The sequence below is a fragment of the Hemitrygon akajei genome, chromosome 4 (genome assembly GCF_048418815.1).
Source record: "Hemitrygon akajei chromosome 4, sHemAka1.3, whole genome shotgun sequence".
Taxonomy (NCBI): Eukaryota; Metazoa; Chordata; class Chondrichthyes; order Myliobatiformes; family Dasyatidae; genus Hemitrygon; species Hemitrygon akajei.
The window spans coordinates 7587484-7609644 of record NC_133127.1 but is presented as its reverse complement, the minus strand read 5'-3'; the positions used below and the strand labels follow the sequence as shown (position 1 = coordinate 7609644).

Genomic DNA, 22161 nt, shown 5'->3' with positions numbered 1-22161 from the left:
ACCTTTCCTCATTCCCTGTCACGCCCACTGTTGAACTTGAACCCACATGAGGTCATCAGTCACCGAAACGCAGTGACACCCGGCGGGAAATGCTGTTGCTACTGGCCTGGAGCGCTGACAGATGGGCACCGCCTCTGAACCTGTTTAGCACAACGAATGTTCGTGGGGAACCCGCTGCTAAAATATTTGCAGATACCTAACTCAGGCTCAAGGTTTCTTAAGTAGCAGAGCAGCTACCTCTCTGTGATCTGCTGAAACAAACTTTTGTCAGCCGATAGATCCTGCAAGGGGGGAGGCGGGTGCGCACCCTGTCGCTCTCCTCACTCGGTCGGTCGCTCTCTTCGGACTACGACTGCCGTGGCCCCAGTACGGGAACCTCCGGCCCTGACCTTGTCCTCTCACCCACCCACGACCAGCCGCACCTGGCCAAGGTGTCTGGTGGCGGGCGGGCAGAGGCTGGATTTCAGGCCGGGAGGCTGCCTAATGAGGTAATGAAGCCCTCAAAACTGCTTCGGTACCCTGAGTCCAAGCACCCTGCACTTAAAGACGAACCCGCTGAGTTTTTTCAGCGGAAAAAATGTGAGCAGCGCAGGACAGCAGGAGAGCCGTGAAAACTAAATTGCGGAATAGACTGGACATAAGGAACCTGCTTCGAGTATCGCTGTATTCCCGTCGTGTTTAACACTGCTCCCCGCCCCCCCCCCCCCATCAGCCGGTCCGCAAGAATATTGTCGATATTAAACGGGTCCGCAGTGCAAAAAAGGGGGGGTACCCCTGGTATTTATACATTATTTCTACTTCCCCGTTGCAGGGTTTTACTTCCGGTCTTTTCTGCTCCGGTGCACATGCGTGTAACTAATTGATCTGGGGTCGATCTTGCCTTTTGCTGAGGCTGAGGTAGGGGCCCTTGGGCTTAAAAAGGTTGGTGACCACTATTTTAGAGGATCCGCCTCCCTATCAGCTCCATCATATGGGGGGGGGGGAGGGCCACACCCGCTGATAACAATCGGGACATCTCAGTTCTCAACTCTGCCACAATCTCCTCTACCACTGCCCGTGTAACTAATCGATTTGGAGTCGATCTCGCCTTTTACTAAGGCCGTGGTTGGGGATCTTGGGCTTAAAAATGTTGGTGACCACTACTGTACACTATAGTATACTGGTAAGCTGACAATGTGAGAGCCCAATGCTGTATCCCGGCTGAGGCTAGCGGTGGGATGCATCTGGTCTCACTCAAAAGGCTCATCAGTGGTTTACGGTCCGTATAAATTGTGAATGCACGTCATAGGGGTACTGATGAAAACGTTTGATAGCAAAAACAATGGCCAGACCTTCTTTGTCTAGCTGTGAATATCTCTTCTCAGCAGCCGTCAGGGTACGTGAAGCAAAACCAATAGGCTTCTCTGAACGGTCCTCCATTACGTGTGAGAGAACTGCCCCGACTCCATAGGGTGAAGCGTTGCATGTAAGGGTGATCTCCTTGTCTGGGTCATAGTGAACGAGCAGCTTCGCTGAGTGGAGGAGTTCTTTCACTTCCTTGAAAGCTTCCTCCTGCTGTTCACCCCACCGCCACTTAGTGTCATTGTGAAGCAGCTTATACAGTGGGGCCAAAACCTTTGAGAGGTCCGGAAGAAACTTGCCATAATAATTCACCATGCCCAAAAATGATCTGAGTTCAGTGATGCTCTTGGGCCTTGGGGCCTCCTTAATAGCTTTCACTTTGTCCTCCACTGGGCAAAGCTCCTCAGCTGTAATCTTGCGTCCCAGGTAGGTCACACTCGGAGCCAGGAACACACATTTTCCACGTTTCAGCCGCAGCCCAGCATCTGAGAGTCTCTTCAGCACCTGTTCTAAGTTAGCCAGATGCTCCCCCTCCGTGGCTCCCGTGATCAAAATATCATCAAGATACACTGCTACGTGCGGAATCCCCTGTAGCAAAGAGTCCATTGTCCTTTGGAAAATGGCGGGGCTAGACGCCACTCCAAACACCAGGCCATTGTATTTGAATAATCCCTTGTGCGTATTGATGGTGACGTACTCCTTTGAATCCTCGTCGAACAGCAGCTGTTGGTAGGCGTGGCTCATGTCCAGCTTTGTGAACAGCTTACCCCCTGACAGGGTCGCAAACAGGTCATCCACCCGTGGCAATGGGTACTCCTCCAGCTTAGAGACCTGATTCACCGTAAGCTTGTAGTTCCCACATATCCATACTGTTTTATCTGCCTTCAAAACCGGAACAATAGGAGCCGCCCACCTTGAAAACTGGACAGGCTCAATGATGCCCAGCCCTTGTAAATGTTCCAGCTCCTCCTTGACTTTGCCTTTCATGGCATAGGGCACCGACCCGGGCTTAAAAAAATGTGGTGTGGCCTCAGAGTCAACATAGAGTTTCACAGTCACGCCCTTCAGTGTGCTCAGCTCGTCCCTGAAAACGTCACTATACCGCTGCAGAATGTCCTCCGTCGTGTGTGCATACTAATTCCATGCCAGTTGAGCCGGATTTTGTGAAGTCAATCGTGGCCCAAAAGACTGGGCCCACTGACCTTAGCTATCACCAGCCTGGCTTCAGTCTTCTGACCCCCGGCTGAAATATCCACATATAACACCCTTAAATGAGGTATGGGCAGCCCCGTATAGGTCCTGAGTTTGAGCTTAGACAGTCTGATGGGAGGCAGTTTGGACCCCCATGTCCTCCTGTAGGTCTCCTCACTGATGCCCGATGCTGTAGCCCCTGGATCAATCTCGAACTTAATGCCCTTTCCCCTGACAGTGACTGTGGCATAATATGGTTCAGGTGGTTCCTCATCCGTTTCCACCCCAAACATGTTGTAGGCACACACTGCCTCTCCGTCTGCTTCTTCTAGGTGGTGTGTGGCTGCCTGAGCTTGTTGAGCTTTCCCCTGCCCAGGCTTAACCTTACCCTTTAAACTCCTGCACATTTTAGCTAAATGTCCCTTTTTGCTACAAGCATGGCAGACAGTATCTTTGAATTTGCAAACGTTTGCATACTGCGTTCCTCCACACTGAAAACAATTCACCCACTTTTCCTGTTTACCAGTCTCCCTCCTGACTTGGAGCACTGCCGCCGACTGTGACCCCCCATATCCTTTCTGGACATCCTTGGCATTATTAGCAGCCATCTCCATGCCTTGAGCAATCTCTAAGGCTTTCTTGAAAAGAAGTTCAGCCACAAAGTTAGCCACAGACTGACCTGGCTTCCTGACATGGCTGTGAAACTTGAACTGTTGGACTATCACTGAAGGCCTCGGATTGTGGTGGTTCCCCATGAGCTTGACCAGTTCATCGTACGGAAATTCTCCCGGTTTCCATGGTGTGGCTAAGTTCTGTATCAGCTTGCGAGTCTTTGCCCCACACACACTCAGGAGAATAGAGCGCTTCTTAGCCTCCTGAGTAATTCTATTAGCACAGAAAAAGTGTCCCAACCTTTCCTCATACTCCAGCCAGTCCTCAGTTCACTCCGCGAACTCACTGATAGTCCCGAACGTAGCCATCTGAACACGAGGCTCCTCGTCCACTCACAGCTCCTGTTCGAAATGGGCTGACCCATCCACAAAACCAGCTCACCTCATCGCCAAAAACATGTGGTAACTTCGACTTTACAAAAGACCTCTTGACAATTTGATGGTCAAAAGAACACCTTTCTCCGGGACGGCAAATGATATTTACAATACAGAGGTTTCCAGGTACCTCGTGCGGCATGGGTGGAGGAACTATATATAATGCATACTGGGAGTAAAAAGAGCGGAAGTAAAGATCCCGCCAACCCTGGAAACCCGAATCTTGTTACCAACAGCTTCCCGATTAGTATTAATTTACCTTTAATAATACTCACATTACAACAGGTACCTGGGCTAGGATTCCGAGCCAGAGACTTTACAGGGACCCGGAATCTGGGTCTTGACTCAGGCTCGGACCCCGGATCTAGGTGAGGACGAGACGTGGCTACAGGACTGGACGTGGAACTCTTGCACATAACGAGGCACATGGACAGGACCAGAACACAGAGCCATGACTTAGACACGACGACGTTCTTGGACTAGGCTTAGACAAGACGAGGTTCTAGGACTTGCCTTGGACAGGACGAGGAATTTCCAGCACAGGTAGAGGAATCTCCAGCACCTGGCTGGGTGAGGTACTCCTGGGCTGGGTGAGCCTCATGGACTGGAAAAGACACCAGAACTGGATGAGGACACGAAGCTCAGACTTGAACATGGAACACGGAACTCCAGAACAGAGCCTGGACAAGGACCTGGAACCTAGGTCTTGGTTGGAACTAGGAACCTGGGTCTTGACTCGGAACCAAGACCCGGGTCTAGGCTAGGACAAGACGTGGCTACAGGACAGGACGAGAACACGAAGCCTTGAATAGATCTTAGGAGGCTGGAAACAAAGAGCCTTGGCTTGGGCAGGACACAGAACCAGGGGAAGGGGAAGGGGACGGGGACAGTCCAGCAGGGAATTCTTGGTTTGAGAGGTACTTATGTGCCAGCCCACAATTAAGGCAACCAACAGAACAAGGGAGAAAACAGGAAAACCCGAAACAAGGATCGATGGACCGGACTGTGAACCAGAATGTGGATTTCGCGGACCAGACTGTGACAGAAGGGCTGTATGACTCGATACAGTAACAGATTTCTCTGAAAAGCGAAGGATGTGGTCTGGGTGGGTTTGAAAGTGAAGGCATGGAATCTCTCTGTAAACCAGGGTACAGTAACAGAGATCACACTGAGAGTCTGAATCAGTCAGTCACTGGCTAGGTCACTGACAGAACCAGCTGGTTCATCACTCACTCTGCCTTTTGTTGTTTTACAGTTTAGTTTAGACTGATTCACTGTTGTTTCTGGAATTCAGTTCACCCTCCTTCCAGATATTATTTCAGATAGAGTGTGATCGGTGAGACAGTGTGATTGGAATCACAGATACAGGAGGAAGCTTCTACTGGCTTAGGATCAGTCATCTTCTCCCTCCTATCCACCTTTCCCTTCTCATTTTAAACCCAGCAGACTGTTCCTGTGATCGTTATGGACTCTGACCCTATAATACTCCCCCATGGACACGGCATCCCCATGCTGAGGGCTATTTCCCCAAGAGCAGCTCAAATGTTCTGCATCTCTTATAGAACCATCTTCAGACAGACTCAAAGGATCTCCTGGACACAGTTTATCAGTTCATTCTGCTGCAGACCTTTCACACTGAGGCTGAGGTCTCCAAGTTCCTGAACTCTAGTACTCTTTCATCTCTGATCTGTCTTCATATCGACTCCTCTATCTGCCGCTGACTGTTGTGTACTCTGTAATATACTCCAACCAAAGTGATCGCCCTGTTCTAATGTGGAACCTTTGCCTTACTGGAAGAACCTTTGGGACAACCTCCCTGCTTTCTGCAGTGATGGTCTCATTCATCAATATTCTACTTATTCGTACCTCCCCATCACACCTGAAGTGTCTGTACCCCAGCAAAGTCCTGCTCTTGTCCCATCTCTGTGACTGCAACAATACCGTGTTCCCAATGCTGACCAATGCCTGACCAGTCAGTCTCCTTGCATTTACTCAGATGCATTTTAGCCCTGCAGTCTGCCCCTGACCATTATTAAACCAGCTCTGATCTGCCCCCTGGTGACCCTGTTTCTTTTTATATTTAACAATATCGTCTCCCCTCCTGGTCATAGTCTCTGTGTTTCTCCATCCTGTCAGATAAGCTTAAACCCACCCTAACAGCACCAGCAAACTCCCTGTAGGGATATGGACTCCATCCTGGATTGGACACAAACCATCCAGCATGTAAAGGCCCCACATTGCTCGGAAACATTCTCAGTGATGCAGAAATATAAACCCCTTTCTCCCGTACCATCACTCAGCTGTGTTCATTTGACCTATCCTCCTGTTGTACACACTAGAGTGTGTGGCACTGAACGTAATGGAGAGTGAATCCACCGGCAAGATTCTCATCGATAAACAATGCCTGTTACAATGTAACATCCCTGCCTTTATCTTTATTTCAGTGAACAACCCACCCTTGCTGTTCACCAATCAGCTGTTTCCACTGACACACATCACTTCCTGAATGGTGACATCACCTCCAGCTCTTCCAATGGTCTCAACAAGGTAGGTGGACTCTGAATATGCAATGGTCTGTCCCACTGCTCTCCCCCAGGTCCTCCTCACTCACCTCTGCTGCTTTCTTAATTCCCCAAATTGGCACAGCATCATATTGTTATAGAGTTTCCAGACCAACTTGTCCATCCCGAACAAGATTCCCATCTGAGACAGTCCTATTTCCCTGCATTTTGGCTGGAGGTTAATAGGTTCTGGTTTATTTTATTTATTCAGTAAGATATACAGCACAGAAGGGGCCCTTCCAGCTGCATGCCTTAGCAATTCCTGGCAACCCCTTGATTTACCCCTAACCTAATCACAGGACAATATACAATGACTAACTAACCTACCTGGTCCACCTTTGGACTGTGGGGGGAAATGGGAGGACCCGGAAAAACCCACATATTCTACATGGAGACACAGAGAGTCCATAAGACCATAGGACCAGAAAATATAGGAGCAAAATTAGGCCATTTGCCAATTGAGTCTGCTCCACCATTTCATCATGGCTGATACAATTTTCCTCTCAGGCCCAATCTCATGCCTTTTCCCTATATCCCTTCATGCCCTGAATAATCAAGTATCTATCAACCTCTGCCTTAAATATACATAAAGACTTGGTCTCCACAGCTGTCTGTGGCAAAGAATTCCATTGATTCACCAATCTCCGGCTAAAGAAGTTCTTCCTTATTTCTGTTCTAAAATGACGCCATTCTGTTCTAAGGCTTGTACCCTCTAGTCTTGGGCACTCTTCCCAGAGGAAACATCCTTTTCATGTTCATTCTGTCAAGGCCTTTCACCATTCGATAGGTTTCAATGAAATCACCCTTCATTCTTCTGAATTCTGGTGTATACGGACCCAGAGTCATTAAATGCTCTTCATATGAGAGGCCATTCAATCCTGGAATCATTTTCATGAATCTCCTTTGAACCCTCTCCAGTTTCAGAACATCCTTTCTAAGATAAGAGGCCCAAAACTGTTCACAATACTCCGTGAGGCCTCACCAGTGCTTTATAAAGTCTCAACATTACTTCCTCGCTTTTATATTCTTGTCCTTTTACGATGAAAGCTAATATCACATTTGCCTTCCTCACCACAGACTCAACCTGCAAATTAACCTTTAGGGAATCCTGCACAAGGACTCCCAGATGCCTTTGCACTGCAGATTCCTGAATTTTCTCTCCATTTAGAAAATAGTGTACACGTTTATTTTTTCTACCAAAGCACAGGACCAAAAACTTCCTGACACTGTATTCCACCTGCCATGTCTTTGACCATTCCCCTAATCTTTCTAAGTCCTTCTGTAGCCTCTCTACTTCTTCAAAACTACCTGATCCTCCAGCTATCTTCATATCATCTGCAAACATTACCACAAAGTCATCACTTCTGTCATCCGTCATTGACATATAATCCAAGAAGATCTGTCCCAAAACAGACCCCCATGGAACACCACTAGTCTATAGGTTTCAATCGCATACCTGGCTTGAGAAATCAATGTTAATGCCATCAGGTTGGAGGCTACTCAAAAGAATATAAGGTGTTGTTCCTGCAAGCTAAGTGTGGCCTCATCATGACAGTGGAGGAGGCTACAAGATAGACATATTAGAATGGGAATGGGAAGATAAATTAAGATGGGTGGCCACTGGGAGTTCCCGCCTTTTCTGGTGGACAGAACATGGGTGCTTAGTGAAGCTGTCTCCCAATCTACGTTGGGCCTCACTGGCCTACAGGAGGCCACACCGGCAGCATGTCAGGTTTTCCCTTGAGGAAACTGCAGCCTATTTAATCATGTGCCTCCAAGTACACTGAGACCTCATCCTTAATAATCAACTCCAACATCTTCCCAACCACTGAACTCAAACTAACTGGTCTATAATTTCCTTTCTACTGCCTCTCTCCCTTCTTGAAGAGTGGAATGACATTTATATTTTTCCTGTCTTCCGGAACCCATCCATAATCTAGTGGTTCTTGAAACATACTTAATGTGTCCCCAATCTCTTCAGCCACCTCTTTCAGAATGGGATGTAGACCATCTGGTCCAGGTGATTTTTTTTTTAAAACGTCAGACCTTCCAGTTTCTCAAAAACCTTCACCCTAGTAATGGTAACTTTACACTCCCTAACACTCTCAAACTTCCATCATACTGCAAATGTCTTTCACAGTGAAGTCTGATGCAAAATACTCATTCAGTTCGTCTGCCATTTCCTTGTCCCAATTACTACCTCTCCATCATTGTTTTCCAGTGGTCCGATATCCACTCTCATCTCTCTTTTACACTGATATCTCTCTATCACGTCTAAAACAACAGAATCCCAGAATATTGAGGTGCCTGTCCAACCCCTCCTGTAACCAGGTTTCACTGACGGCTGTGATGTCATAATTCCACATGCTGATCCATGCGCTAAGCTTTTCCTACAATACTCCTAACTCAGAAGATTATTCCCACCCTGCTCAACATTTTGGTTCCTATCTTTATATGTAGGCTTGATATCATCTTAGCTCACAACCACTCCACAATCTGCCCTGGCACTCTGGTTCCTAACCCCTGCAACTCTAGTTTAACCCCCCCCCCTTTCCAGAGCAGCACAAGAAACCCCTCTCACTGGGATAATGCCCCTCTCACTGGGATAATTGTCCCCCTCCAGTTCAGGTGCAAACACAGCTTCCTTGGAAAAGAGTCCAAAGATCAGGAAATTTTGACTCACTCCCTCCTGTACTAACTCCTTAGCCTCATGTTAAACTGTGTAATCTTCTCAGTTCTGACGTCACTAGCAAATAGCAAGGGTAGCAATCCTGAGATCACAACCCTGGAGATCCTGTCCTTTATCTTCCTGAACTATCTTTGCAGGGTCTCATCACCCTTCCTGCCTATATCATTGGTTGCTACATGGACCATGACTTCTGGCTACTCCCCTCTCCCTCAAGAATGCCGTGCACTGCATCCGAGATGTCCCTGGCCCGACACCTAAGAGGCAACGTATCATCTAGGAATTTCACAGAACTCCACAGAACCGATAAGCACCCCCAAACTATATCTTCCCCTAACCAATGAATCCCTTTCACTACTGATCTCCTCTTCTCCCCACTTCTCTTCAGAACCAAAGAGACAGACTCAGTGGCAGAGACCTGACAACTGTGACTTTCCCCCGTTATGTCATTGCCCACATCCCTCAACAGGATCCAAAGCTGTGTCCATATTATTGAGGGGAACAGCCTGCAGTGGCTGCCCATCCCCTTTTTAATTGAGATACAGCAAAGAATGTGGTCTGGTTTGGGTTGAAGTTGAAGACACTGAATTTCCCAGCAAACCAGAGTACAGTCATGGGTCACACTGACTGTCTGAAGAAGACAGTCACTGGCCGGGTCACACAAAAGACTGGAGGAGCTCAGCAGACCAGGGAGCACCTCTGCAAGGCAATGAGGAGCATTGGGAGTTATCGATAAAGATGGTTAGACCATGAGATGGTACAGTAGAGTCTGGCAGAGAGCTGGGTAGAGAGTATGTGGGGAGAGGTGGCAGGACTGGCACTGGGAGGGAATTGGTTAATGGGGTCGGTGTGGACAGACTCGATGGTCAGCTCGAATATGGTGGTCTGATGGACAGGCTCTGACTGCGTACAAACAGTCTCATGATTTCTTTGAGAAGCAAAGCTTCTTCTCTGGGTGGCTTTGAAGCTAAAAACATTGACTCTCCCAGTAAAACCAGGCTAGAGTAACAGCTCACCAGGAGAGGTGGGCAGTCTGGTAGTGCAGGAGTGTCCTGGGGTCAGACTCCTCTCACACGGTACATTAGATCATAAGACATAGGAGCATAATTAAGCCATTCAGCCCATCAAGTCTTCTCTGCTGTTCCATCATGGCTGATCCTGAATCCCTTCAATCCCTTACACCTGCCTTCTCACTATATTGGCTCCTTATTTAAGAAAGGATGTGCTGATGTTGGAGGGGGTTCAGAGAAGATTCACTAGAATGATTCCGGGAATGAGAGGGTTAACATAAGAGGAACATTTCACTGCTCTTAGACTGTACTCCTTGGAGTTTAGAAGAATGAGGAGTGTCCTCATAAAAACATTTCGAATGTTGAAAGGCACGGACAGAGTGGATGTGGCAAAGTTGTTTCCCATGGTCGGGAAATCTAGTACGAGAAGGCATGAATTAAGGATTGAAGGGCGACTGTTCAGAACAGAGATGCGAAGAAATTTTTTTTAGCCAGAGGGTGGTGAATCTGTGGAATTCGTTGCATCGGGCAGCAGTGGAAGTCAAGTCATTGGGTGTATTTAAGGCAGAGATTGATAGGTATCTGAGTAGCCAGGGCATAAAAGGTTTTGGTGTGAAGGTGGGGGAGTAGGACTAAATGGGAGAATGGATCAGCTCATGATAAAATGGCAGAGCAGACTCAATGGGCCGAATGGCCGACTTCTGCTCCTTTGTCTTATGGTCTTATGGTCATATCCTTTGATACCCTGGTCGATCAGGAAATGATCAATTTCTGCTTTAATTTCCCCACAGACTTGGCCTTCACCGCAGTCAGTGGCAGAGGATTCCACAGATTCGCTACTCTCTGGCTATAAAAATTCCTCTTTATCTTCATTCTAAAAGGTTGTACCTCAATTTTGAGGTTGTGCCTTCTAGTTCTAGAAAAGACAACACATCCTTTCTGAGATATGGGGCCCAAAACTGTTGACAATACTCCAGGTGCGGCCTGGCTCAGCATTATCTCCTTACTTTAATATTCTATTCCTCTTGAAATAATTGAAAATAACTGGAGACAATTGTGTGAAATACAGATGGTAGAAGGGGTGGGATTGTGAGGGATACATAGTGGAGTAAATGAAGAAGAGGAGAGAGCTGGTTAAAGTCGGTGTGAGGGATTTAGTAAATGGGATCAGTATGGATGTTTACTTTCTGGTCAGCACAGAAACTGCATGTTGGTCAGAAGGGCTGTTTGACTCGACTAAGTCAAACGATTAATTTGAACAGAGAAGAATATGTTCTGGGTGGGGTTGAAAGTGAAAGCATGAATCTCAGTAACCAGGGTGCAGTAACAGAGATCACACTGAGAGTCTGAATCAGTCAGTCACTGGCCATGTCACTGACAGAAACAGCTGGTTCATCACTCACTCTGCCTTTTGTTGTTTTACAGTTTGGTTTAGACTGATTCACTGCTGTCTCTGGGATTCAGTTCACTCTCCCTCCAGATATTTCTGACAGAGTGTGATTGGTGAGATGCTGTGATTGGAGTCACAGACACAACTCTGGATGGAGGAAGTGAGAAAGAAAGAAGGATAGGGGTAAGTTCGAGAGACAGCAATGAGGCAGGTAATCCACACAGAAATGATGGGAATGAAGTATTAAAGAACTTCTAACAGAGTGGTCATATTGGGAGGGATATTGAGGTCAAAATGCTGTTGATAGGGTCACTGATCTGGCTTTGGTGAGTATTGGGCTTCGGTGAGGAGTGGCGGAAGAGAGAGGAGCATGGGTGGGGAGTGGGGAGAGAGATGGATGAGTGGGAGTGGGGAGAGAAGTGGGTGGGGTGTAGGGAGTGGGGAGAGAGAGGTGGGTGGGGAGTAGGGACAGAAGGAAGTGGCTGGGGAGTTGGGAGGGAGATGGGTGGGTGGAGAGTGGGGACAGAGAGTTGGGTAGGTGGGGAGAGGAAGAGACATGTGGGTGGATGGGTTTGAAAGTGAAAGCACTGGAACTCTCAGTAAACCAGGGTACAGTAACAGAGATCACACTGAGAGTCTGAATCAGTCAGTCACTGGCCGTGTCACTGACAGAAACAGCTGGTTCATCACTCACTCTGCCTTTTGTTGTTTTACAGTTTAGTTTAGACTGATTCACTGTTGTCTCTGGAATTCAGTTCACCCTCCTTCTGGTTATATTTCTGACAATGTGTGATTGTATTTCTGCCAGAACCCCTGCAATTTCTATACTCGTCTCTCAAGGTCCGAGGAAATATCATGTCAGGCCTGGGGGATTTATCTACCTTTATTCACTGTAAGGCAACAAGTACATCCTCCTCTTTAATCTCTATATGTTCCATGACACTACTTGTTTGTTTCACCTCCTTCCATATACACTATGCCGGTTTCCTGAGTAAATACTGATGCAAGAAAACTGTTTAAGATCTCCCCCATCTTGTGAGGCTCCACACATAGACGACCGCTCTGATCTTCTTGGGTACCAATATTATCCCTTACTATCCTTTTACTCTTAATACACTTGCAGAAACCCTTCGGGTTTACCTTCACATTATCTGCCAAAGCAACCTCGTGTCTTCTTTTTGCCTTCCTGATTTCCTTCTTTAGTATTTTCTTACATTTTTGAAACTCTTCAAGTACCTCATTTGTTCCTTGTTGCCTATACCTGCTATACACCTCTCTCTTTTTCTTAACCAGATTGCCAATATCCCTTGAAAACCAAGGTTCCCTATGCCTATTAACTTTGCCTTTAATCCTGGCAGGAACATACAAACTCTGCACTCTCAAAATTTCACCTTTGAAGGCCTTCCACTTACTGAAAACATTGTTGCCAGAAGGCAACTTATCCCAATCCACTCCTCCTAGATCCTTTCTCATTTCCACAAAATTGGCCCTTATTTTTATGTTTTTCTAATTTAGAACATTACCTCAAGGACCAGACCTACCTTTATCCATAATTAACTTGAAACTAATGACATTATTGGGAAATGAACCTGGTCAGGAGTCAGATCTGTCAGTGGGAGATCATTTTGGAGATAGTGATCATAATTCTATCTCCTTTACAATAGCATTGGAGAGAGATAGGAACAGACAAGTTAGAAAAGTGTTTAACTAGAGTAAGGGGAATTATGAGGCTAACAGGCAGGAAATTGGAAGCTTAAATTGGAAACAGATGTTCTCAGGGAAAAGTACAGACGAAATGTTGCAAATGTTCAGGGAATATTTGTGTGGAGTTCTGCATAGGTACGTTCCAATGAGACAGGGAAGTTATGGTAGGATACAGGAACCGTGGTGTACAAAGGCTGTAATAAATCTAGTCAAGAAGAAAAGAAAAGCTTACAAAAGGTTCAGAGAACTAGGTAATTTTACAGATCTAGAAGATTGTAAGGCTAACAGGAAGGAGCTTAAGAAGGAAATTAGGAGAGCCAGAAGGGGCAATGAGAAGGCCTTGGCGGGCAGGATTAAGGAAAACCCCAAGGCATTCTACAAGCATGTGAAGAGCAAGAGGAGAAGACGTGTAAGAATAGGATTTATTAAGTGTGACAGTGGAGAAGTGTGTATGGAACCGGAGGAAATAGCGGAGGTACTTAATGAATACTTTACTTCAGTATTCACAATAGAAAGAGATCTTGGTGATAATATTGATGACTTGCAGCAGATTGAAAAGCTTGAGCATGTAGATATTAAGAAAGAGGACATGCTGGAGCTTTTGGAAAGCATTAATTTGGATAAATCACCAGGACGAGATGAGATGTACCCCAGGCCACTATGGGAGGTGAGGGAGGAGATTGCTGAGCTGCTGGTGATGATCTTTGCATCATCAATTGGGACAGGAGAGGTTCCGGTGGATTGGAGTATTGCAAATGTTGTTCCTTTATTCAAGAAAGGTAGTAGAGATAGCCCAGGAAATTATAGACCAGCGAGTCTTACGTCAGTGGTTGGTAAGTTGATGGAGAAGATCCTGAGAGGCAGGATTTATGAACATTTGGAGAGGTATAATGTGATTAGGAAAAGTCAGCATGGCTTTGTCAAGGGCAGGTAGTGCCTTACGAGCCTGATTGGATTTTTTGAGGATGTGACTAAACATATTGATGAAGGAAGAGCAGAGATGTAGTGTATATGGATTTCATAAGGCACTTGATAAGGTACCCCATGCAAGGCTTATTGAGAAAGTAAGGAAGCATGGGATCCAAGGGGACATTGCTTTGTGGGTCCAGAATTGGCTTGCCCACAGAAGGCAAAGAGTGGTTGTAGATGGGTCATATTCTGCATGGAGGTCGGTAACCAGAGGAGTGCCTCGGGGATTTGTTCTGGGACCCTTACTCTTTGTGATTTTTGTAGATCATCTGGCTGAGGAAGTTGAGGGTTGGATTAGTAAGTTTGCTGATGACACAAGTGTGAAGTGGTTCATTTTGGTAGGTCAGATATGTTGACAGAATATAGTATTAATGGTAAGACTCTTGTCAGTGTGGAGGATCAGAGGGATCTTGGGGTCTGAGTCCTTAGGACACTCAAAGCAGCTGCGCAAGTTGATTCAGTGGTTAAGAAGGCGTATGATGTATTGGCCTTCATCAATCATGGAATTGAATTTAGGAGCCGAGAGGTAATGTTGCACCTATATAGTACCCTGGTCACACCCCACTTGGAGTACTGTGCTCAGTTCTGGTTGCTTCACTACAGGAAGGATGTGGAACTACAGAGGAGATTTACAAGGATGTGGCCTGGACTAGGGAGAATGCCTTATGAAAACAGGTTGAATGAACCTTTTCTCCTTGGAGCAACGGAGGACGAGAGGTGACCTGATAGAGGTGTATAAAATAATGAGAGGCATTGATCGTGTGGATAGTCAGAGGCTTTTTCCCAGGGCTGAAATGGTCACCGCAAGAAGTCATGGGTTTAAGGTGCTGGGGTGTAGGTACAGAGGAGATGTCAGGGACAAGTTTTCTACTCAGAGAGTAGTGAGTGTGTGGAATGGGCTGCCAGCAATGGTGGTGGAGGCAGATATGGTAGGGTCTTTTAGGAGACTTTTGGATAGGTATATGGAGCTTAGAAAAATAGAGGGCTATGGGTAAACCTAGTAATTTCTAAGGTAGGGACATGTTTGGCACAACTTTGTAGGCCTAAGGGTTTCTATTGTACTGTAGGTTTTCTATGTTTCTATGTTTATTATAGTCACTGGACTCAAATGTTTGGCTACACATACTTCTGTCACCTGACTTGTCTGGTTCCCTAACAGGAAATCAAGTATTGCATCCTCTCTTGCTGGTACTTCTATATATTGATTTAGAAAACTTTCCTGAACACATTTGACAGACTCCAAGCCATCCAGCCCTTTCACAGTGTGGGAGTCCCAGTCAATATGTGGAGAGTTAAAATCCCTCACTATTACAACTTTCTGTTTCTTACATCGGTCTGCTATTTCTCTGCATATTTACTCCTCCAGTTCTCTCTGACTATTGGGTGGTCTATAATACAGCCCTATTAGAGTGGTCACACCATTCCCGTTCCTCAGCTCCAACCATATGGCCTCTGTAGACGAACCCTCCGGGCTGCCCTGTCTACGCACAGCTCTGATATTTTCCCTGACTAGTAATGCCACTCCTCCCCCTCTATCATGTCTAGAACAATGGAACCCCAGAACATTAATCTGCCAGTCCTGCCCTTCCTGCAAACGTCTAATAGCAATAACGTCGTAACCCCACATGCCAATCCATGCCCTAATCTCATCCGCCTTACCTACAATACTCATTGCATTGAAATAGTTGCACCTGAGAACATTTCTATCACATACAAACCTTTGATTTCTGTCTATACATGCAGTCCTCTCATGACTTTTATCCTCCTCCACCTTACTATCTGCTCTAAAATACTGAAATATCCCGTCCTGTAGAAAACTTTCCAATAACTTCCTCATTACTGATGTCAGGCTCACCAGTCTATAATTTCCGGGCACTTTCTCAGAGTTTCCTTCCTTCCAAGAGCAAACGACCTGTCCTGTATTCTGTGCAATTGGTCTTTAAACACCCTCCATATGCCAGATGTGGATTTGACCAAAACCCTTAAGACACAGGAGAAGAATTAGGCCATACAACCCAATGAGTATGCTCGAACATTCCATCATGGCTGATTTATTATCCCTCTCCCCCATTCTCCTATCTTCTCCATGTAACCTTTGACTCCCTGATTAATCAGGAACCTATCAGCCTCTACTTTAAATATACTCAGTCACTTGGCATCCATCTTCATTCATGGCAATGAATTGAACTGATTCACAACCCTCTGACTTAAGAAATTCCTCACCTCTGTTCTAAATGGACATCCATCTATTCTGATGCAGTGCCCTCTGGTCCTAGATTCCCCCACTACAGTAAATATCCTCTCCACATCCACGCTATTCAGGCCTTTCAATATTCAATATGTTTCAATGCGATCCTCACCTCATTCTTCTAAACTTCAGTGAGTACAGGGCCAGACATCAAACATTCCTCGGACGTTAACCCTTTCATTCCCGGAAGTATTTTCATGAACCTCCTCTGGACTCTCTCCAATGCCAACACATCCTTTCTTAGATAACAGACCCACAACTGCTCACAATACTCCAAGTGTGGTCTGAGCAATGCCTTATAACTCCTCAGCATTACATCCTTGATCTTATATTCTAGTCCTCTCAAACTGAATGGTAACATTGCATTTGTCTTCCTTGCTACCAACTCAACCTACAAGTTTACCTTTAGGGAATCCTGCACAAGGACTCCCAAGTCCCTTCATTCCTCTGATTATTTTGCATTTTCTCCCCATTTAGGAAACAGTCTACACCTTTATTCAGCTGTTCCGAGTAAATTCTCCAGAGATCCTGCCTAATGCTCTTGTAATTTGACCTGCTCCAATTTAATGCTCTATGGCAAAGTCCAACATACAGCTGTCTTAAAATGTAAAGAGTTGTGGTCACTGTTCCTCAACTGCTCATCCACTGAAAGGTCAGTCACCTGGACAGGCTCAGTCACCAACACCAGGTTCAGTACAGTTCCTCCTCACGTTGGACTATTTGTGATGAGAGACCGAGGTGAGGATGGTTAGGACCAAGAATTGGAGTATCTGAGACTAGAACTGAGACATGATACGAGACTGAAATGAGGATGGGCTTGTAAACTAGACGTGATATGAGACTGAAATGAGGACGGGCTTGTAACTAGACATGATACAAGACTGAAACGAGGACGGGCTTGTAAACTAGATGCTAGACGAGAATTCAAAGTTGAGCTGTCGATCAAACACCGAACTTCAGTTCAGGTACTCCGTAAATATTAAAATCCTGGTGCCAAATCACCACCAACAATTAGCAGGGTGGCCTGAATCTTTAATGAGGCCCTACCAGCTGTCCATATTCTGGAGAGTTATGGCATCTAAATACCATAGGCTGGTGCCATCAGTTGAACCTATTCCATCGAGTCTTCTATAGAGTTTTCTATTCCAATTGGAGTCCTTATCCGACTCTAGAGGATGGGCAAATCAAAGTCCAAGTTTTCATCCGTATCCTCAGATGATGGCCATGAGGTGCTATGAATAGTCTTTGTGCTCTTGGGACCAGGCTCCATACGTCTTCCTTTAGGAGCCCTTCCCTTGGATGGGATATGGCGACCGACTCCGTTAGGCTTGGCTGCTCGGGCTCCAGAGTTCTTTGGGCACTTGCTTGGCGAGCTTCTTGGCTTGCTCCTGAACTAGAGACTCTTTCTCTCCAGTTCCAGTGCACCTCTGACTAGACAACGCTGGGACTCACACGGTCTCGTTGACTGGAGCCAACATGTCTGCCCTTGGAGCCAGGACTAGGTGTCCCAAAGGCTTCAGATTACCACGTGCAAAAGTCCGCCTCCTTGTTGGTCACTGTTCTTGGGAGAGTCTGGGGGTCGGAACACCAAACCAAAAACATTCCATTTTGCCAAGACTTGACCAGCGATGATTCCCCCTTCCTCCCAGTTCACAGAAAATTTATTCTTGGTCAGCCAAGTGTGCCTGAGAATCCGGAGTATGTGAGGAAAATCATTGATGCAGAAACAAATGTCCTCTGCATGTTTCTCTGTACTCTTCTGCAAAACCAATGTCTGCTGCAGTATCCCTAGAGGACGACCATCAGGGCAGTTGTGGTCAAGTGCTGGCTCAGCTCCTGCAGAGGCATGTTGAGCTGACACACTGTCTAATATTCCAGGAAATTAACAGCTGCCCCAGACTCCAAAAGACGTTCACCTCTTGCCGATTATTTCCCCAGGAGATCCCCACCTTCAGCACGACACCAGAATCTGCAGGTTTGGGAGTCATGGCTGCTACTGTCACAGTCCCCCGAACATCGGATGGTCTTAGCAGTTCTCCCGACAGCTATAGATTTGGACATTCGGCCCACAGGAGACCTGCCTTCCTGCAGTAGTAGCAGCAACCTCGACTCCTATGCTGGCACCTCACATCAGTGGAGAGTCATGTGCAGCTCATTTGCCTTGGCTCCACACAATCCTGTGCAGGAGACAGGCTGGTCAGTGTCCACGGTCTGGAAGTGAACTGTGATGAGATGAGGCCGGGCTTGGGCGAGCCACTTGGCCTCTTGAGATAGCCCCACCCTCACTCCACCAGACAATTATTGAGGCAGATGGCCTGGTTGATCAGAGCCTCTAAGTCCTCTACCAAATCTCCCAAGACAAAGGACATCATTTAATTCTCCTCAGAGTCCATGGCAGAGTGAGTGGCCAAAGCCTCTCTGTTCCAGCCACACTCCTCAACCAAAGTCCGAGATTCAATCTTGTAATCATCTGGTGACGGACTAGCTTGAAACACCTTCATCAGATGGTCCGAGGCTCTGTTAGCTCCAGCAGGATGATGGAACACCCTCTTCATGGTGTTGATGAATGCTTCCAAATCAGAGCAAATCTCCAGCCTCCACTCCCAATGTATGGTGGCCCAGGCCAGGGCTCTTCCAGTCAGGAGAAAGATTATGAAGGCCACCTTTCTGTGCTCTGTAGGGAACCGGGATGGATGAAGTTTGAAAACCAATGAACACTGAGTGAGGTAGCCACAGCAGGAATCCAGATCACCTCCAAATATCTCCGGGGCTGAACGATGGACTGACTCCTCAGTGTGACCAACAGCCTCACCCGAGCATCTCTGCTTCCTGCATTGCAACATGGAGTTCATGTATCTCCAGGCTCTGCCTTGAAATTACCTTCCTGTGGTTGGCCACAGCTGACACGAGGCTCTGATACCTCATTAGCTCCATGTGAGGTTCAATTGTACTGTGATGAGAAACCTTTGACCCAGCTGCTGGAGTATCTGAAACTAGAACTGAGACACGATATGAGACTGAGATGAGAACAGAGTTCTAAACAGTTCGCTAGATGAGAATCCAAAGTAGATCTGATGATTGAGCACCAAACCTCAGTTCAGATGCTCTTTAAACATTAAAATCCTGGCTGAAAACATGGGCCAATGAGCAGACAAGCCTGAGTTTTTAAAGGGGCTGTGCCAACTATCCATATTCCGGACAGCCAGAGCATCTGAACCCCAGAAGCTGGTGTGCTCGGTTGTGTATCTGAATTACGAAATCCCGTTTAACAAATTCTGCCCTATCTGCACCTCTTGCATGAAGAAGCTCCAATTTATATTTGGGAAATTGAATTTCCCCATGAAAACAGCCCAATTGTTTTTATATCATTCCCAGTGATGTGCTTCAGGAATCAGTGCTGGCCCATTGGTCTTTTCTACTTAAATTAATGATTTAGAGGAAAATGTGGTAAGCTGAATCAGCAAATTTGCAGATAACTCCAAGACTGGGGGTATAGTTTACAGTGAGGGAAGCTATCAAAGCTCAGAGGATGATTTGGATCAGCTGGATAATGGGCTAAGCTCCATGTACCTATCCAGGAGTCCCTTAAAAGACCCTATTGTATCCGCCTCCACCACCGTTGCCGGCAGCCCATTCCATGCACTCACCACTCTCTGCGTAAAAAAAACTTACCCCTAACATCTCCTCTGTACCTACTTCCAAGCAGCTTAAAACTGTGCCCTCTTGTGTTAGCCATTTCAGCCCTGGGGAAAAAGCCTCTGACTATCCACACGATCAATGCCTCTCATCATCTTATACACCTCTGTCAGGTCACATTTCATCCTCAGTTGCTCCAAGGAAAAAAGGCCGAGTTCACTCAACCTATTCTCATAAGGCATGCTCCCCATTCCAAGCAATATCCCTGTAAATCTCCTCTGCACCCTTTCTATAGTTTCCACACCCTTCTTGTAGTAAGGTGACCAGAACTGAGCACATTACTCCATGTGGGGTCTGACCAGAGTCCTATATAGCTGCAACATTACATCTCAGCTCAAACTCAATCCCACGATTGATGAGGCTAATGCACCGTATGCCTTCTTATCTACACAGTAAACCTGCGCAGCTACTTTGAGTGTCCTATGGACTGGGACCCCAAGATACCTCTGATCCTTCACACTGCTAAGAGTCTTACCATTAATACTATATTCTGCCATCATATTTGACCTACCAAAATGAACCATCTCACACATCTGGGCTGAATTCATTCTGCTACTTCCCAACCCAGTTTTGCAACCCATTGATGTCCCACTGTAACCTTTGACAGCCCTCCACACTATCCACAACACCCTCAACCTTTGTGTCATCAGCGAATTTACTAACCCATCCCTCCACTTCCTCATCCAGGTCATTTATGAAAATCACGAAGAGCATGGTTCCCAGAACAGATCCCTGAGGCACACCACTGGCCACCGACCTCAATGCTGAATATGACCCGTCTACAACCACTCTTTGCCTTCTGTGGGCAAGCCAGTTCTGGATCCACAAAGCAATGTCCTCTTGGATCCCATGCCTCCTTATTTTCTCAATATGCTATGCATGGGGTATCCTATCAAATGCCTTGCTGAAATGCCTTACATCTACTGCTCTACGTTTATAAATGTGTTTAGTCACATCCTCAAAAAATTCAATCAGGCATGAACTGCCTTTGACAAAGCCATGCTGATTATTCCTAATCATATCATACCCCCCAAATGTTCATAAATCTTGCCTCACAGGATCTTCTCCATCACTGACGTAAGACTCATTCGTCTATAATTTCCAGGGCTCTCTCTACTCCCTTTAGTGAAGAAGGGAACAAGATCGGCAACCTTCCAGTCCTCCAGAACCTCTCCTGTCCCTATTGATGATGCAAAAAACATCCAGAGGCTCGGCAATCTCCTCCCTCGCCTCCCACAGTAGTCTAGGGAACATCTCATCTGGTCCCAGCAACTTATCCAACTTGATGCTTTCCAAAAACTCCAGCGCATCCTCCTTCTTACTGTCTGTATTCTAAAGATTTTCAGCCCTCTGTAAGTCATCCGTACAATCACCAAGGTACTTTTCCGTAGTGAATACTGAAGCACAGTATTCATTAAGTACCTTTGCTATCTCCTCCAGTTCCATACACACTTCTCCACTGTCACACTTGATTGGTCCTATTCTCTCACGTCTTATCCTCTTGCTCTTCACATACTTTGTAGAATTCTTTGGGATTTTTCTTAATCTTGTCCACCAGGGCCTCTCATGGCCCCTTCTGGCTTCCTAATTTCACTCTTAAGCTCCTTCCTGCTAGCCTTGAATTTTTCTAGATCCCTGTCATTACCTAGTTTTTTGAACCTTTCATAAGCTTTTCTTTTCTTCATGACTAGATTTTCAACAGACTTTTTACACCATGGTTCCCATCCTTTCCCTGTCTCATTGGAACATAACTGTGCAGAACGCCATGCAAATATCCCCTGAACATTAGCCACATTTCTTCCGTACTTTTCCCTGAGAACATCTGTTCCCAATTTATACTTCCAAGTTCCTTCCTGATAGCTTCATATTTCCCCTTACTCCAATTAAACGCTTTCCTAACTTGTCTGTTCTTATCCCTCTCCAATGCTATGGTAAAGGAGATGGAATTGAGATCACTATCTCCAAAATACACTCCCACTGAGAGACCTGACTCCTCATCACAGTCGATGTGATGGCACTGGACAATAGTTATTAAAGCAGCCCACGTTATTCTTAGGCACCGGTATAATTGTTGGCCTCTTGAAGCAAGTGGGGACTTACACCCGTATCAGTGAGAGGTTGAAAAAGTCTTTGAACACCCACGCCAGTTGGTTGGCAGATGTTTTCAGAGCCTTATAAGGTACTCCATCAGGACCTTTCACCTTGTGAGGGTTCATCCTCTTTGAGGACAGTCTAACTTCAGCCTCTGAGACAGAGATCACAGGGTCACCAGATGCAGCAGGGATCTTCACAGCTGTAGTTGTGCTCTCCCTATCAAAG

At 46.3% G+C, this 22161-nt stretch overlaps 1 protein-coding gene across 2 annotated transcripts in view; it reads left to right on the top strand.

Annotated features, from left to right (window-relative positions):
• The window catches only part of LOC140726101 (uncharacterized), a 129302-nt gene that overhangs the window by 5564 nt on the left and 101577 nt on the right, over positions 1–22161 (top strand). For both annotated transcript variants that reach the window (XR_012098570.1, XM_073042055.1), the window contains exon 2: positions 6023–6125. The gene's annotated coding sequence lies outside the window, so the exon portion shown is untranslated. The remainder of the gene's footprint in view (positions 1–6022; positions 6126–22161) is intronic.